The sequence below is a fragment of the Dendrobates tinctorius genome, unplaced genomic scaffold, assembly GCF_039654945.1.
Source record: "Dendrobates tinctorius isolate UK_male_01 unplaced genomic scaffold, ASM3965494v1 ptg000192l, whole genome shotgun sequence".
Lineage (NCBI taxonomy): Eukaryota > Metazoa > Chordata > Amphibia > Anura > Dendrobatidae > Dendrobates > Dendrobates tinctorius.
Genome location: NW_027361859.1, coordinates 600078 through 613565, shown reverse-complemented (window position 1 = coordinate 613565; position 13488 = coordinate 600078). Strand labels below are relative to the sequence as shown.

Genomic DNA, 13488 nt, shown 5'->3' with positions numbered 1-13488 from the left:
AATAGTGTGCACTTCTCTCTGTATGATGCTGATCAATCATAAGCAGGCAGATGAGCAAATCATCAAGATCCTCTGCTGGCAGCTCCCTTTGCAATTGACATCATTGACATCCCAGATGTGCTCGATGGGAAACAAGACCAAAGACGGAGCAAACGACCAATATACAAACTGAACTCACTGCTTAATAAGTTAAACACCAATTCTAGACTCCATTGCTCTATTCCAGCCTCTGGTCTCCATTTGGAAACCACGTGAGCAATGTATTGAAGAGCACAACGCGAGTGAATGGCACACAGGTCCTATTGCTGTGATTATGCTGTGGGGTGAGCTTACAGAGACTACTCTAATTTTTCATATTAGGAGAGGAGGGTTTGTGAGATTGCCTTACATCAGCCTTCTGAAATATAGCTAAGACACCGATCTGTTTTCCTTTGTCTGTGGCAGGAGATGTCAGACTGGAGAAGGGATATTTGGGTTCAGATGTACCCATGAAGAAGATCTTTTTAACTTGCTACAAATATGCATGCAAAACAATCGAATAAGTGTAATTTCTCATCCAGATGGAGACTCTCCAGTAGCAGATGCTGAACAAAGTTTCCCATACCGGTATGACATCTATCCCACTCTCCCAGCAATCTCACTAATCTCATCTACCCTAAGGCCAGAGCCTATTGGAAGTGAATTCATCACTTCTTCTTCTTCCACAAGAACATCAGAAAATTCCAAATTTCCTGATTCTAATAAGATGAAAAGATCCAATTTATCGCTACACCATAAGCTTTCAGATGGTGGCATGAGTCAAATGTCTATGCAAAGCTATCTTAATGTAGACTAGAATCTTGGACTTGGCCAAGCCTGTGTGGTTGGGAACAAAATAAAAAGTGAAGAGATAAAAACATTTAGTGGTATACAATCTGGAGATTTAGATGGAGCCATATGGGACACTGGATATGACAGTGATGACCATCAAGAATCCTCCTGTGTGAGAAGAATGGGGTATGAAAATGTTTCCGCTATTCCAGGAGTGTGTCTTTGGTCCCGGAGCATGTTGGTTTCGTTCAGTAGCTCAGAGTCACAAAGCAGTGATAATTTAACACCTGATATATCAGGATGTGTTAATAGCAAGGCATCGTCTCCATCTGTCATTGAACAAAATATGGCCTCCGTGAAGGAAGACAGCAGTTCATTAGCAGTGTGAGCTTGTCAGCATGTGCTCAGGGTCTTGTGATACAAATGGGATATGCATGAGTGAGAGACTGGTATAGATAGGCATCCAGTCAATAAGATAGTGATTGCAGTACATTGAAACATCCATTTGGATACTATGGATTGTGACCGGAATCTGAACTTTTCCTACCATGAGGAGAGCACACACTCAGGAATGTGAAAAACAACCACCTGCTCAGGCATTGTTGTGGGAGTTGGAAGGGAGGAATGTGAGAACCAAACCAACTGAGATAAAGGAGGAATGTGAAAAAAAACCTGATTCACCGCGCATGTCAGTGCGTGATCATTCCAATTAATATTATAAAAAGTACTGACCTCCTCAGCGGGTAGGGACTTTCCAGACGATTCAAGTGGACGCACTTAGTCTGTGATGCTGACCGAGGAAAACCCCTTCCCGCTGATCGAGGTCCCCCGATGCGAAGGGTGATGCTACAATAACTCGGTAATTATTATTGATGCTGAAATCTTTCATGTCATAACTGTCGTTTTTAAATCAATGAGACTATTCATGTGCTATGTAAAACAAAATGATTGCTTGCTAAAATAAAAGATTGTCAATAATCTTTGCCTGGTTGGGATGCCAGTGAGCGCTACGTAAGTTAAGGTAAATAACCTAATTTGGGAGAAAATTTAGCAAGACATAAATTGGCGTAGTCGGCAGGATTTTTCAAATTTCAGGCTTTTGAGTAAAAAGATTTTTGTAGTTGTAACTAGGAAGGTTTTTGGTATGTTCTATAGTCTGGAGAAGTGATAATTGTAAAGTTGTGATAGGTTGCGTCTATTTGGCAGAAAGCCAATTTTGGAAAATCCTAAATAACTTTTTGCCTGAATATAATTTTGAAATTCTATTTTTGTCAAAATACGGAATATTAGTTAAGGTTTCTTTTTGCAAAAAATCAGCATTTGGCATTTTGCCAAATTTTTGTTACAATGTTCAGGCGAAGTAATAAAGAAAAGTTGATGAAAAACCGGAGGTTCCTGGCTGGACCGAAGCTCTGTATGATATAATAGCGCATGAATTGGGGATTAGTGGACTTGCAGAGGCATAGGATAATAAGCTCAAGGGCTCAGAGCCCCATGATGTTGTTAGTGTACTCATGGGGATCCCTGCAAAGGCAGGTGATGCAGTTAACCCCTCGATATTGTTAAGTTGCTCGAGGGTGTCCCTGCAAAGGCAGGTGATGCAGTTAACCCCTCGATGTTGTTAAGTTACTCGAGGGTGTCCCTGCAAAGGCAGGTGATGCAGTTAACCCATGATGTTGTGGGTTTACTCATGGGGATCCCTGCAAAGGCAGGTGATGCAGATAACCCCTCGATGTTGTTTAGTTACTCGAGGTTTTCCCTGCAAAGGCAGGTGATGCAGTTAACCCCTCGATGTTGTTAAGTTACTCGAGGGTGTCCCTGCAAAGGCAGGTGATGCAGTTAACCCCTCGATGTTGTTAAGTTACTCGAGGGTGTCCCTGCAAAGGCAGGTGATGCAGTTAACCCATGATCATGGGGATCCCTGCAAAGGCAGGTGATGCAGATAACCCCTCGATGTTGTTTAGTTACTCGAGGTTTTCCCTGCAAAGGCAGGTGATGCAGTTAACCCATGATGTTGTTAATGTACTCATGGGTGTCCCCGCCAAGGCGGGTGATGTTGTGTCGCTTGGGCGACGAACTTGGATTCTGCTCAGTGCATATCGCGTGATGCATGAGCGGAATCAACAAATGCAGAGGAAGTGCTCTCAATTGGAACAAAAAGATAACAGAAGTAGGAGGGCAGAAAGTGGTGTTAGAATGTAACACCTGGTTGTAAAAAGACAAGTGAGAACATTATCAGAATGTAGCTGGAAAAAAAAAACCAGTAAAAGTTCCTGGAATACTGTAAAAGAAAATGGAAAAGCAGTCAATATGCTGAATTATATGGGTTTTTTTTTTTTGGCTTTGAAACATGAACAAGTTTCAGAATGTTATCTGTACACTGATTCATGGTCAGTGGCTAATGGATTAGCTACTTGGATCATGGGATAAAAAAGCATAATTGGATGATTCATGGTAAAGAAATTTGGGGTAGGGAAGTGTGGCAATATTTGGAGGAAATGGTGCAAGAGACACCTACCACTGTCTTTCATGTTGATGCTCATATGCCAATTGACTCACTTGAACATTTGTTTAACTCTGAAGCAGATAAAGCAGCTGCTATTCGACAAAATACCACTGAGATTGGTGCTGGAGAAAAAGAAGCATGGCTGCAAGGTACAGCCGTTTGGGCTCATCAGAAAAGCGGACATCTTGGAGAAAAAGCCACTTACAGGTGGGCCCAGGAGAGAGGTGTGCCTCTGACACTTGACATAATAAAACAAACTATACAACATTGCCCAATATGTCAACATTCACAAAAACGAGAGGTACCACACACCGTAATGGGACACATAGGCAGAGGCCAGTTACCTGCTCAGATATGGCAAATGGATTTCATCGGCCCTTTGTCAGAGAGTAGGGGGTGTAAGTATGTCTGTACTGCGGTAGATACATATTCAGGACTGATGGTGGGCTTTCCGTGTAAAGCAGCCACCCAATGGAGCACAGAGCGGACCTTAGAGATAATAACACAGTATTATGGGGTCCCCTTACAAATTCAAACTGATAATGGATCTCATTTCACTGGAGATGCCATTAAAAAAATATGCTCAGGACAACAATATACAATGGGTATATCATATACCTTACTATCCACAAGCAGCAGGTTTGGTGGAAAGAATGAATGGATTATTAAAATCCACATTGAGAAAACTTAATCAATCTGATACACAGCATGGACAATGGAGAGACAATTTGAGTGAGGCTTTACAGATAATTAACAACAGGCCTATCACAGACTCTATGACTCCTCTCATGAGGATGCTTACACCCAATCTCACCATACATGAGGCACACCTGATAAGGTCCGTCATATGGTGGAAGACTGATCAAGAAGCACGAATACCGGAACGAGCAACTCCACATTCAGCAGGTTTGGATTTGAGTGCATTGGAAACTGTTGTGATCCCACAGGGGAAAGTAAAACCAATAGCTACAGGATTGGGGTGTCAGATTCCAAAGGACCACTATGGACAGATAGCCACTAGGTCTAGTTTGGCATTAAAGGGGGCCATGGTGGTGGGAGGAGTCATAGATGCAGATTATCAAGGAGAAATCAAAGTATTAATGATAAATTTGGGGAATGAGCCTCTAATTTTGGAGAAAGGACAGCGTATTGCGCAAATGCTTTTGATTCCAATAAATTTGTCAGATGTGCAAGAGGGAACAGCCCCTTCAGAATTAACGATCAGAGGCTCAAAAGGTTTTGGCTCTTCTAACATCACTAATGTGGGAGCCAAAATCTGGGTTCAAAATACCCAAGGACCGCCTTCAGAGGCTGAAGTGATAGCAATAGGCAAAGACCATACCCTGTTAATTATGAGGCCAGGAGTGGAAAAATGGGAATATATCCCACAAGAAAAATGTTGAGAGAATAATGTTGATTATTGATTTTATAGATTCCAAATCTTCAAATATGGTTAAGTGGAATCCTTGGGCTCGCGTGTTTGGACAGCATCGGTGCCTGGACTCCTGGAATCTGTCCAACTACAAAATTCAGGAAGGAGTACGTTCCGAGGCCAGGAGATTGGAAGGAATACAACCGAACCACCCCGAATGAAATTGAAACATATAATTGAACAATCAGAAGAAGGAAAATATATGATTACTCAATTAAATAGAACTATACAAATGCATGTGATAAGCACCACTATTATAGCAGATAAGATTGTAAAAATGGGATCGATTATTGCTGATGCTACCTCTCATCATTGGTATGATATTTTTCTAGGGTATTCGCCCTCGGCTACCAAATTATTGAATTGGCTGATTCATCCCGTGTTGGTGATGGCTATTGTAGTGATTCTATTATCCATATGGAATTGCTATATAGCTTACAAAATGTGTTGCAAGAAACCACAAGTGCTCATGGTGTCCTATAAAAATGGCGTTTAAAAGACTGCAATCAAGGACCGATTGTGATACAAATGGGATATGCATGAGTGAGAGACTGGTATAGATAGGCATCCAGTCAATAAGATAGTGATTGCAGTACATTGAAACATCCATTTGGATACTATGGATTGTGACCGGAATCTGAACTTTTCCTACCATGAGGAGAGCACACACTCAGGAATGTGAAAAACAACCACCTGCTCAGGCATTGTTGTGGGAGTTGGAAGGGAGGAATGTGAGAACCAAACCAACTGAGATAAAGGAGGAATGTGAAAAAAAACCTGATTCACTGCGCATGTCAGTGCGTGATCATTCCAATTAATATTATAAAAAGTACTGACCTCCTCAGCGGGTGGGGACTTTCCAGACGATTCAAGTGGACGCACTTAGTCTGTGATGCTGACCGAGGAAAACCCCTTCCCGCTGATCGAGGTCCCCCGATGCGAAGGGTGATGCTACAATAACTCGGTAATTATTATTGATGCTGAAATCTTTCATGTCATAACTGTCGTTTTTAAATCAATGAGACTATTCATGTGCTATGTAAAACAAAATGATTGCTTGCTAAAATAAAAGATTGTCAATAATCATTGCCTGGTTGGGATGCCAGTGAGCGCTACGTAAGTTAAGGTAAATAACCTAATTTGGGAGAAAATTTAGCAAGACAGGTCGGCAGTAAGCCATTAGAATTCCGGCACCTTCCGAGAGGAGTTTGTGTGAATTCAGGGCATGCGTCTAGCCTTTAGAATTCCGGTACCTTCAGAAAGGAGTTTGTTTGAGCACATTCACTGTAGTGTGTTCACTGCTCGCCTCCTTTCCCCGTGTGCAGGGTGCATCTCCCTAACAGGGGATCGCATCTAGCGCCATACCTATTGACTTGGCATCAAGCTGCATCGTTCTGATTAGGGGCAGCTTTATCTCTGTGTACTTATTTTTCAACTTCAATTTTTTCAATTAATGTTGAAACACAAAGAAGTCAAATTTCATGATGTTTAGTGTATGTTAACCCCGAGTTCTACTGAAACATGTTAGCGCTTGTGGGTCGCCCTCTCAGGGCCGTGGGGTACTTGGTACCGGGCAGGTGTCAGCAGGATGTGTCACAGCAGTGGTGACCTGGACCGTGGCCCTGGGCACCCAAATCAACGGGGGAGAGTGTGATGGTTTTTGAATGAATAGTTCGTGACGCCACCTTTGGTGTTCGGCAAGTATGATGTTAGGCAGACGCTGCATGCAGATCCTCTGGGGCTGGTGGTGTGTTGCAGCCAAGATGGTGAAGCTCCCCACAGGTGGAGCTGTAGCCCCAGGGCAGTGTAGATGTCGGGGCAGAGGAGAGATGTAGACAGTGTGGATGCTGGTACCCAGATGTAGTGGTGCTGAGTCTGTTGGCGCAAGAATGAATGGAGGACCCCGGGGCTTGTAGTTCCAAAGCTTTACTCACAGTCTGTAGTACACACAGGTGCCTGCCTCCGGGCCGTGTCCTCCGGGTCAGAGACTCAGTCAACCTCCAGGCGAGATAGGACTTTCCCTTCCAACACTCCACCAACATGTACCTTTCTGAACGTCTCCTCTATAGCGCCTTTAAGTGTGAAGATCTCCTAGTACTGAGTTACACTGGAGTTCCTCCTGACAGATGTTCCCAAGAACCTCACTTGTACGGCAGACAGCTGTAGCCTGCTTCGGAGACTCCCTTCTCCTGAGTCCCGGGTCACTATCAAAGTTGCTGTTGTGCCCCAAATCTTAGATGGGAGTAGTGCATTTACAGCCTACTACTCCACCGGTGTCTGCTGCAGAACCATTAGTGTCCATACAACCTCGGGGACCAGGCCCCGGCCTTGCGCTTAGAACTTATAGGCAGGGTCCTTCCTCTAACCCACGTCCTCTCTGTTCTCTTTTACTCCTTCATTCCGCACTAATCTCTCTTTCTTGTAGAAGCTCAGGTTACAGTTCAATGTCCTTCTTCTTTCCTTTCCCGTGCCAGCTGGCTCAGGTCACTGAGGCAGCTGCAGCACTCCTTCCTCCATCCCTTCTTCCACGGATCCCCACTCCTCTCTGAGCGGCTTGCTTTCCCTCTCTCCTCCTGTCAGACTGACCTGATGGACTGACCTGTAATTCTAAACCTCCCTGCTCTTTTATATGTTCTAACTCCACCCGCCTCCCAGCACGTTTAGTGTTCCAAGCAGAGAACCACCAAAGGTGCTCTGCTACCCTCTGAGCAAGGAGCCACAATGTGGTTTTGCTGAACTACTCTGTTGTGTGGGATGCGAGTGTTGGAGCGTGGTCAGGAGTTTCCACCTTACCTGGATGGTGGGGTACCACACCTTAGGATAAGGTGCAGTACCTCTGTGGCGACTGAGCCTCAGGGGTGCCACACTTGCATACTGAGGAGCGCGTGCTCTGACGCGTCCCCGGCTGTACCTCTTAGTTATAAGTTGTTTTTGATAGAGGACAGATTGTTTTCAGTGAAACATTAGGCTAATGGATTTTTGCATTGGGGGACGTAAGTTATCAAAAATTGGGGTCCAAACTACCATCAAAACTTCAACTTCTAACAGTTTTATTTTACAAAATTCATGAATTTACGTAAATTTTCAGTGAAGGCGCAATTCTAGCTATTCGCAAGTACATTATATTTTGGGGAAAGGCAAGAATACTTACAAAATATTTACTTAATTGTGTAAAAAAAAGCTAGTGAATTTGCATCACGTTTGGAGGGCCTGCAAAAAAATGCAAAGAAAATGCATGACGTATTCGAGCGTTGTAGAGAAGAGTTTTCAGTCAATTGGATCATCTATTTGACATTGCACACGTCGATGCACTTCAGACTTTGAAAATAGAAGACAAGATCTCTTTGCAGCTACAGAGAGAGCCAGGCTGACCCATTGACTTAGCTGGAGTGGATGGAAAACTCGCTGAAAAAGAGGAGTGTATGAGACAAAGGGCTACAGAGGAGGAAAATCAGTAAATAAAATATCTCTCTAGATCATCAACATCTTCGGCAGCATATGAAATTACAAACTTACGCAAAGATTTATCTTCATTATTCAGTTCAGCTGATAATATTCCGAATTATGAGAATAAATCTGATCCCTGTCAGTTTAGAGGGATCAGCTTTAATCTCATTCCACCATATTCTTAGATAGAGATACCGTGCGACGTGACATGAAAATCAGACCTCCAGGTGCAAGCACCAAGCTCGTTGGATGGTGAGAGCTCTTTCCTCTCTGAAGATATCGCTCCTCAGCTCTCAGTCCGGACTAACCCAGAAAAACAAGGCAGCAGTGCTAGATGTGAGCTTCATTATTGTCACATGCTATGCTCAGCCGTGGCGTCAATGTGTTTCTGCAGAAAAAAGAAGTTGATGAAGTTTTATGAAAATGTGAATGAAACATCTTGAAAGCAGCTTTCCAGACGTTTTGCCAGCAGTTATGGTATTACACCGACAAAGTAGCTGTCTTGTCACTGACAATGAAGGTGACCAAGAAACAAAAGCAAAAATGGTGACAAAAGAACGAACACATGTCGGCCCATGGGAAACGATGCATGCCATGGAAGGAAGAACTTTGCTATTACTTTTATGCTAACCATTTTTTCTTTTATTTCTGAGATAAACATTGGGCCCGTATGACCGTGGACGGGATAGTACGTCTACCGCGATCAGCGGCGCCCACGTGGTGAGCGCCGCTAATCGCGGCCGGGTGTCAGCTGATTATCACAGCTGACACCCGGCACTATGTGTCAGGGGTGGTCACGGACCGCCCCCGACACGTTATCAAACATGATCGCGGTGTACCGGGAGTTAAAGGGAAGCATCGGCAGGGAGGGGGCTCCCTCCGTGCTTCCCTGAGCCCCCCACGGCAGCGCAATGTGCAGCGCTGCTGCGGGGGGCTCCTATCCTCCAGGCCCCCAAATCCAAGATGGCGACGGCGGCCTTCGGGGACCTGAGGAAGCTGGCTTCCTCAGTGCCTGCAAAGCGCAGGCAAGAGGAAGTCTTCTTCAATGCCTGTGACAGATTGCTGATCTGTCACAGTGATCTGTGATGTGACAGATCAGCGATCTGTCACAGGACAGTGATGTCCCACCTGGTACTATGTAATAAAGTAAAAAAAAAATTAAAAAACAATTTAAAAATAAATTAAAAAAAATCGCCAAATAAATTAGTAAAAAAAAAAAAAAATATTCCCCAATAAATTCATTTTTTGAAAATAATAAAAAAAAAACAATAAAACTACACATATTAGGTATCGCCGCGTCCGTAACGACCTGCCCTATAAAACTGTCCCATTAGTTAACCCCTTTAGCGAACCCCTTAAAAAATAAAAATAAAAAACGAAGCAGAAAATAATGATTTATTATCATACCGCCAAACAAAAAGTGTAATAACGCGCGATCAAAAAGATGCATATAAATATCCATGGTACCGCTGAAAACGTCATCTTGTCCCGCAAAAAACGAGCTGCAACACAGCATCATCAGCAAAAAAATAAAAAAGTTATAGCTCGCAGAATAAAGCGATGCAAAAATAGCTATTTTTTATATAAAATAGTTTTCATTGCATAAAACCGACAAAACATAAAAAAACTACATAAATGAGGTATCGCTGTAACCGTACTGACCCAAAAAATAAAACCGCTTTATCAATTTTACCGCACGCGGAACGGTGTAAACGCACCCCCCCAAAAGAAATTCATGAAACGCTGGTTTTTGTTCATTCTGCGTCCCAAACATTGGAATAAAAAGCGATCAAAAAATGTCACGTGCCCGAAAATGGTACCGATAAGAACGTCAACTCGTCTCGCAAAAAAAAAGACCTCACATGACTCGGTGGGTCAAAATACGGAAAAATTATAGCTCTCAATATGTGGTGATGCAAAAACTATTTTTACAATAAAAAGCGTCTTTTAGCGTGCGACAGCTGCCAAACATAAAAACCGCCACAAATAGTAAATCAAACCCCCCGTTATCACCCCCTTAGTTGGGGAAAAATAATAAAATAAAAAAAATGTATTTATTTCCATTTTTCCATTAGGGCTAGGGTTAGGGCCAGGGTTAGGGCTAGGGTTAGGGCTAGGGTTAGGGCTAGGGTTAGGGCTAGGGTTAGGGTTAGGGTTAGGGTTAGGGCTAGGGTTAGGGCTAGGGCTAGGGTTAGGGCTAGGGCTGAGATTAGGGTTAGGGGTGTGTTGGGGTTCGGGTTGGAGTTAGAATTGGGGGTTTCCACTGTTTGGGCACATCAGGGGCTCTCCAAATGCAACATTGCGTCTGATCTCAATTTCAGCCAATTCTGAGTTGAAAAAGTCATATGGTGCTCCTTCCCTTCCAAGCTCTGCCATGCGCCCAAACAGTGTTTTACCCCCACATGTAGGGTATCAGCCTACTCAGGACAAATTGCAAAACAATTTTTGGGGTCCAATTTCTCCTGTTACCCTTAGGAAAATAAAAATTTGGGGGCAAAAATATCATTTTTGTGGAAAAAAATGATTTTTTTATTTTCACGTCCGAGCGTTATAAACTTCTGTGAAGCACTTGGGGGTTCAAAGTGCTCACCACACATCTAGATAAGTTCCGTGAGGGGGTCTAGTGTCCAAAATGGGGTCACTTGTGGGGAGTTTCAATAGTTTAGGTACATCAGGGGCTCTCCAAACGCACATGACACCCGCAGACCATTCCATCAAAGTCTGCATTCCAAAACGTCACTACTTCCCTTCCGAGCCCTGACGTGTGTCTATACAGTAGTTTTCTCCCACATATGGGGTGTCAGCGTACTCATGACAAATTGGACAACAACTTTTGGGGTCCAATTTCTCCTGTTACCCTTCGGAAAATGAAAAAATTGGGGACTAATTGATCATGTTTGTGGAAAAAATACGATTTTTTTATTTTCATGCCCGGGCATTATAAACTTCTGTGAAGCCCTTGGGGGTTCAAAGTGCTCACCTCACATCTAGATAAGTTCCTTAGGGGGTCTAGTTTCCAAAATGGGGTCATTTGTGGGGGGTTTCCACTGTTTAGGTACATTAGGGGCTCTCCAAAGGCAACATGACACCCGCAGACCATTCCATCAATGTCTGCATTCCAAAACGTCACTACTTCCCTTCCGAGCCCTGACGTGTGTCCATACAGTAGTTTTCTCCCACATATGGGGTGTCAGCGTACTCAGGACAAATTGGACAACAACTTTTGGGGTTCAATTTCTCCTGTTACCCTTGGGAAAATAAAAAAAATGGTGACTAAAAGATCATGTTTGTGGAAAAAATACGAATTTTTTATTTTCACGCCCGGGCGTTATAAACTTCTGTGAAGCACTGGGGGGTTCAAAGTGCTCACCACACATCTAGATAAATTCCTTGGGGGGTCTAGTTTACAAAATGGTGTCATTTGTGGGGGGTTTCCACTGTTTAGGTACATCAGGGGTTTTCCAATCGCGACATGGTATCCGATCTCAATTCCAGCCAAAAACGTCAAATGGCGCTGCTTCCCTTCCGAGCTCTGCCATGCGCCCAAATAGTGGTTTACCCCCACATGTGGGATATCAGCATACTCAGGACAAATTGCACAATAACTTTTAGGGTCCTGTTACCCTTGGGAAAATAAAAATTGGGGTGAAAAGATCATTTTTGTGGAAAAAATATGATTTTTTAATTGTACAGCTGTACGTTATAAACTTCTGTAAAGCCCTTGTGGGTTCAAAGTTCTCACCACATATCTAGATAAGTTCCTTGGGGGGTCTAGTTTCCAAAATGGGGTCACTTGTAGGGGGTTTCCACTGTTTAGGTACATCAGGGACTCTCCAAACGTGACATGGCGTCCGATCTGAATTCCAGCCAATTTTGCATTGAAAAAGTCAAACGGCGCTCCTTCCATTCTGAGCTCTGCCATGCGCCGAAACAGTCGTTCCCCCCCACAAATCAGGTATCAGCGTACTCAGGACAAATTGCACAATAACTTTTGCAGTCCAATTTCTACTGTTACCCTTGGTAAAATAAAAAAAATTGAACCTGAAGTATTTTTTTTGTGAAAAAAAGTTAGATGTTCATTTCTTTTTAAATATTCAAAAAATTTCCTGTGACGCACCTAATGGGTTAATAAACTTCTTGAATGTGGTTTTGAGCACCTTAAGGGGTTCAGTTTTTAGAATGGTGTCACTTTTGGGTATTTTCTATCATATAGACCCCTCAAAGTGGCTTCAAATGTGATGTGGTCCTAAAAATAAAATGGTGTTGTAAAAATGAGAAATCGCTGGTCAACTTTTAACCCTTATAACTTCCTAACAAAAAAAAATTTTGGTTCCAAAATTGTGCTGATGTAAAGTAAACATGTGGGAAATGTTACTTATCAAGTTTTTTGTGTGCCGTATCTCTGCGATTTAAGGGCATAAAAATTCAAAGTTGGAAAATTGCGAAATTTTCAAAATTTTTGCCAAATTTCCATTTTTTTCACAAATAAACGCAAGTTATTTGAATGAAATTTTACCACTAACATGAAGTACAATATGTCACGAGAAAACAATGTCAGAATCACCGGGATCAATGGAAGCGTTCCAGAGTTATGACCTCATAAAGGTACAGTGGTCAGAATTGTAAAAATTGGCCCGGTCATGAACGTGCAAACCACCCTTGGGGGTGAAGGGGTTAATCAAGAGCAAAGATTGTTCTCTCGTCTCAAGATTGATGATAGTTTTCTCCAGAGGATCCATCTTCATGGGAGACTAATTCCTCACTTCCGGAGGCCAAAAATCGTGTATTATCCCTTATAGCAGTGAGCGATACATCTGAGAGGGCTGTAAAGTTGCTGTAAGACTTCCAGGGTCTAATTACTGCAGAGGAGGAGCAAAAACTATTCTTATTATATTGTGCACAAGAACACATAAAGTTGTACCAGGACTGCAAGAATCTTTATAAAGGAAGTATCCTAATTACATTTTAGGAGCGTATTAAGATATTATTTATAAGTGTTTATTTACTGTAAAATAATAAATAATGGACGATTTCAATAATTTCTCGCTTTTTTCCTTTACTGCATGAAATGTGAAATCATAGCTTAGTGACTTAATACTGCAGAAGTTTCCATGTAGTAACTTTGTCATCATGTTGTCACATGTTAACGTTTTCCTATGGAGATAATATTTCATAAATGGGTTTTTAGGACTAAATGGAAACATTTATAGGGTATGCTTATCAGAATCCTTAAAAATAACTTTTGCATCATATAAGGGGCACCCTGATATATACAGTACAGACCAAAAGTTTG

General features: G+C 42.6%; 1 pseudogene; it reads left to right on the top strand.

Moving 5' to 3' along the window:
* The first annotated feature begins 313 nt into the window (after positions 1 to 313).
* Positions 314 to 1198, top strand: LOC141055928 (fibroblast growth factor receptor substrate 2-like; annotated as a pseudogene).
* The last annotated feature ends 12290 nt before the right edge of the window (positions 1199 to 13488 follow it).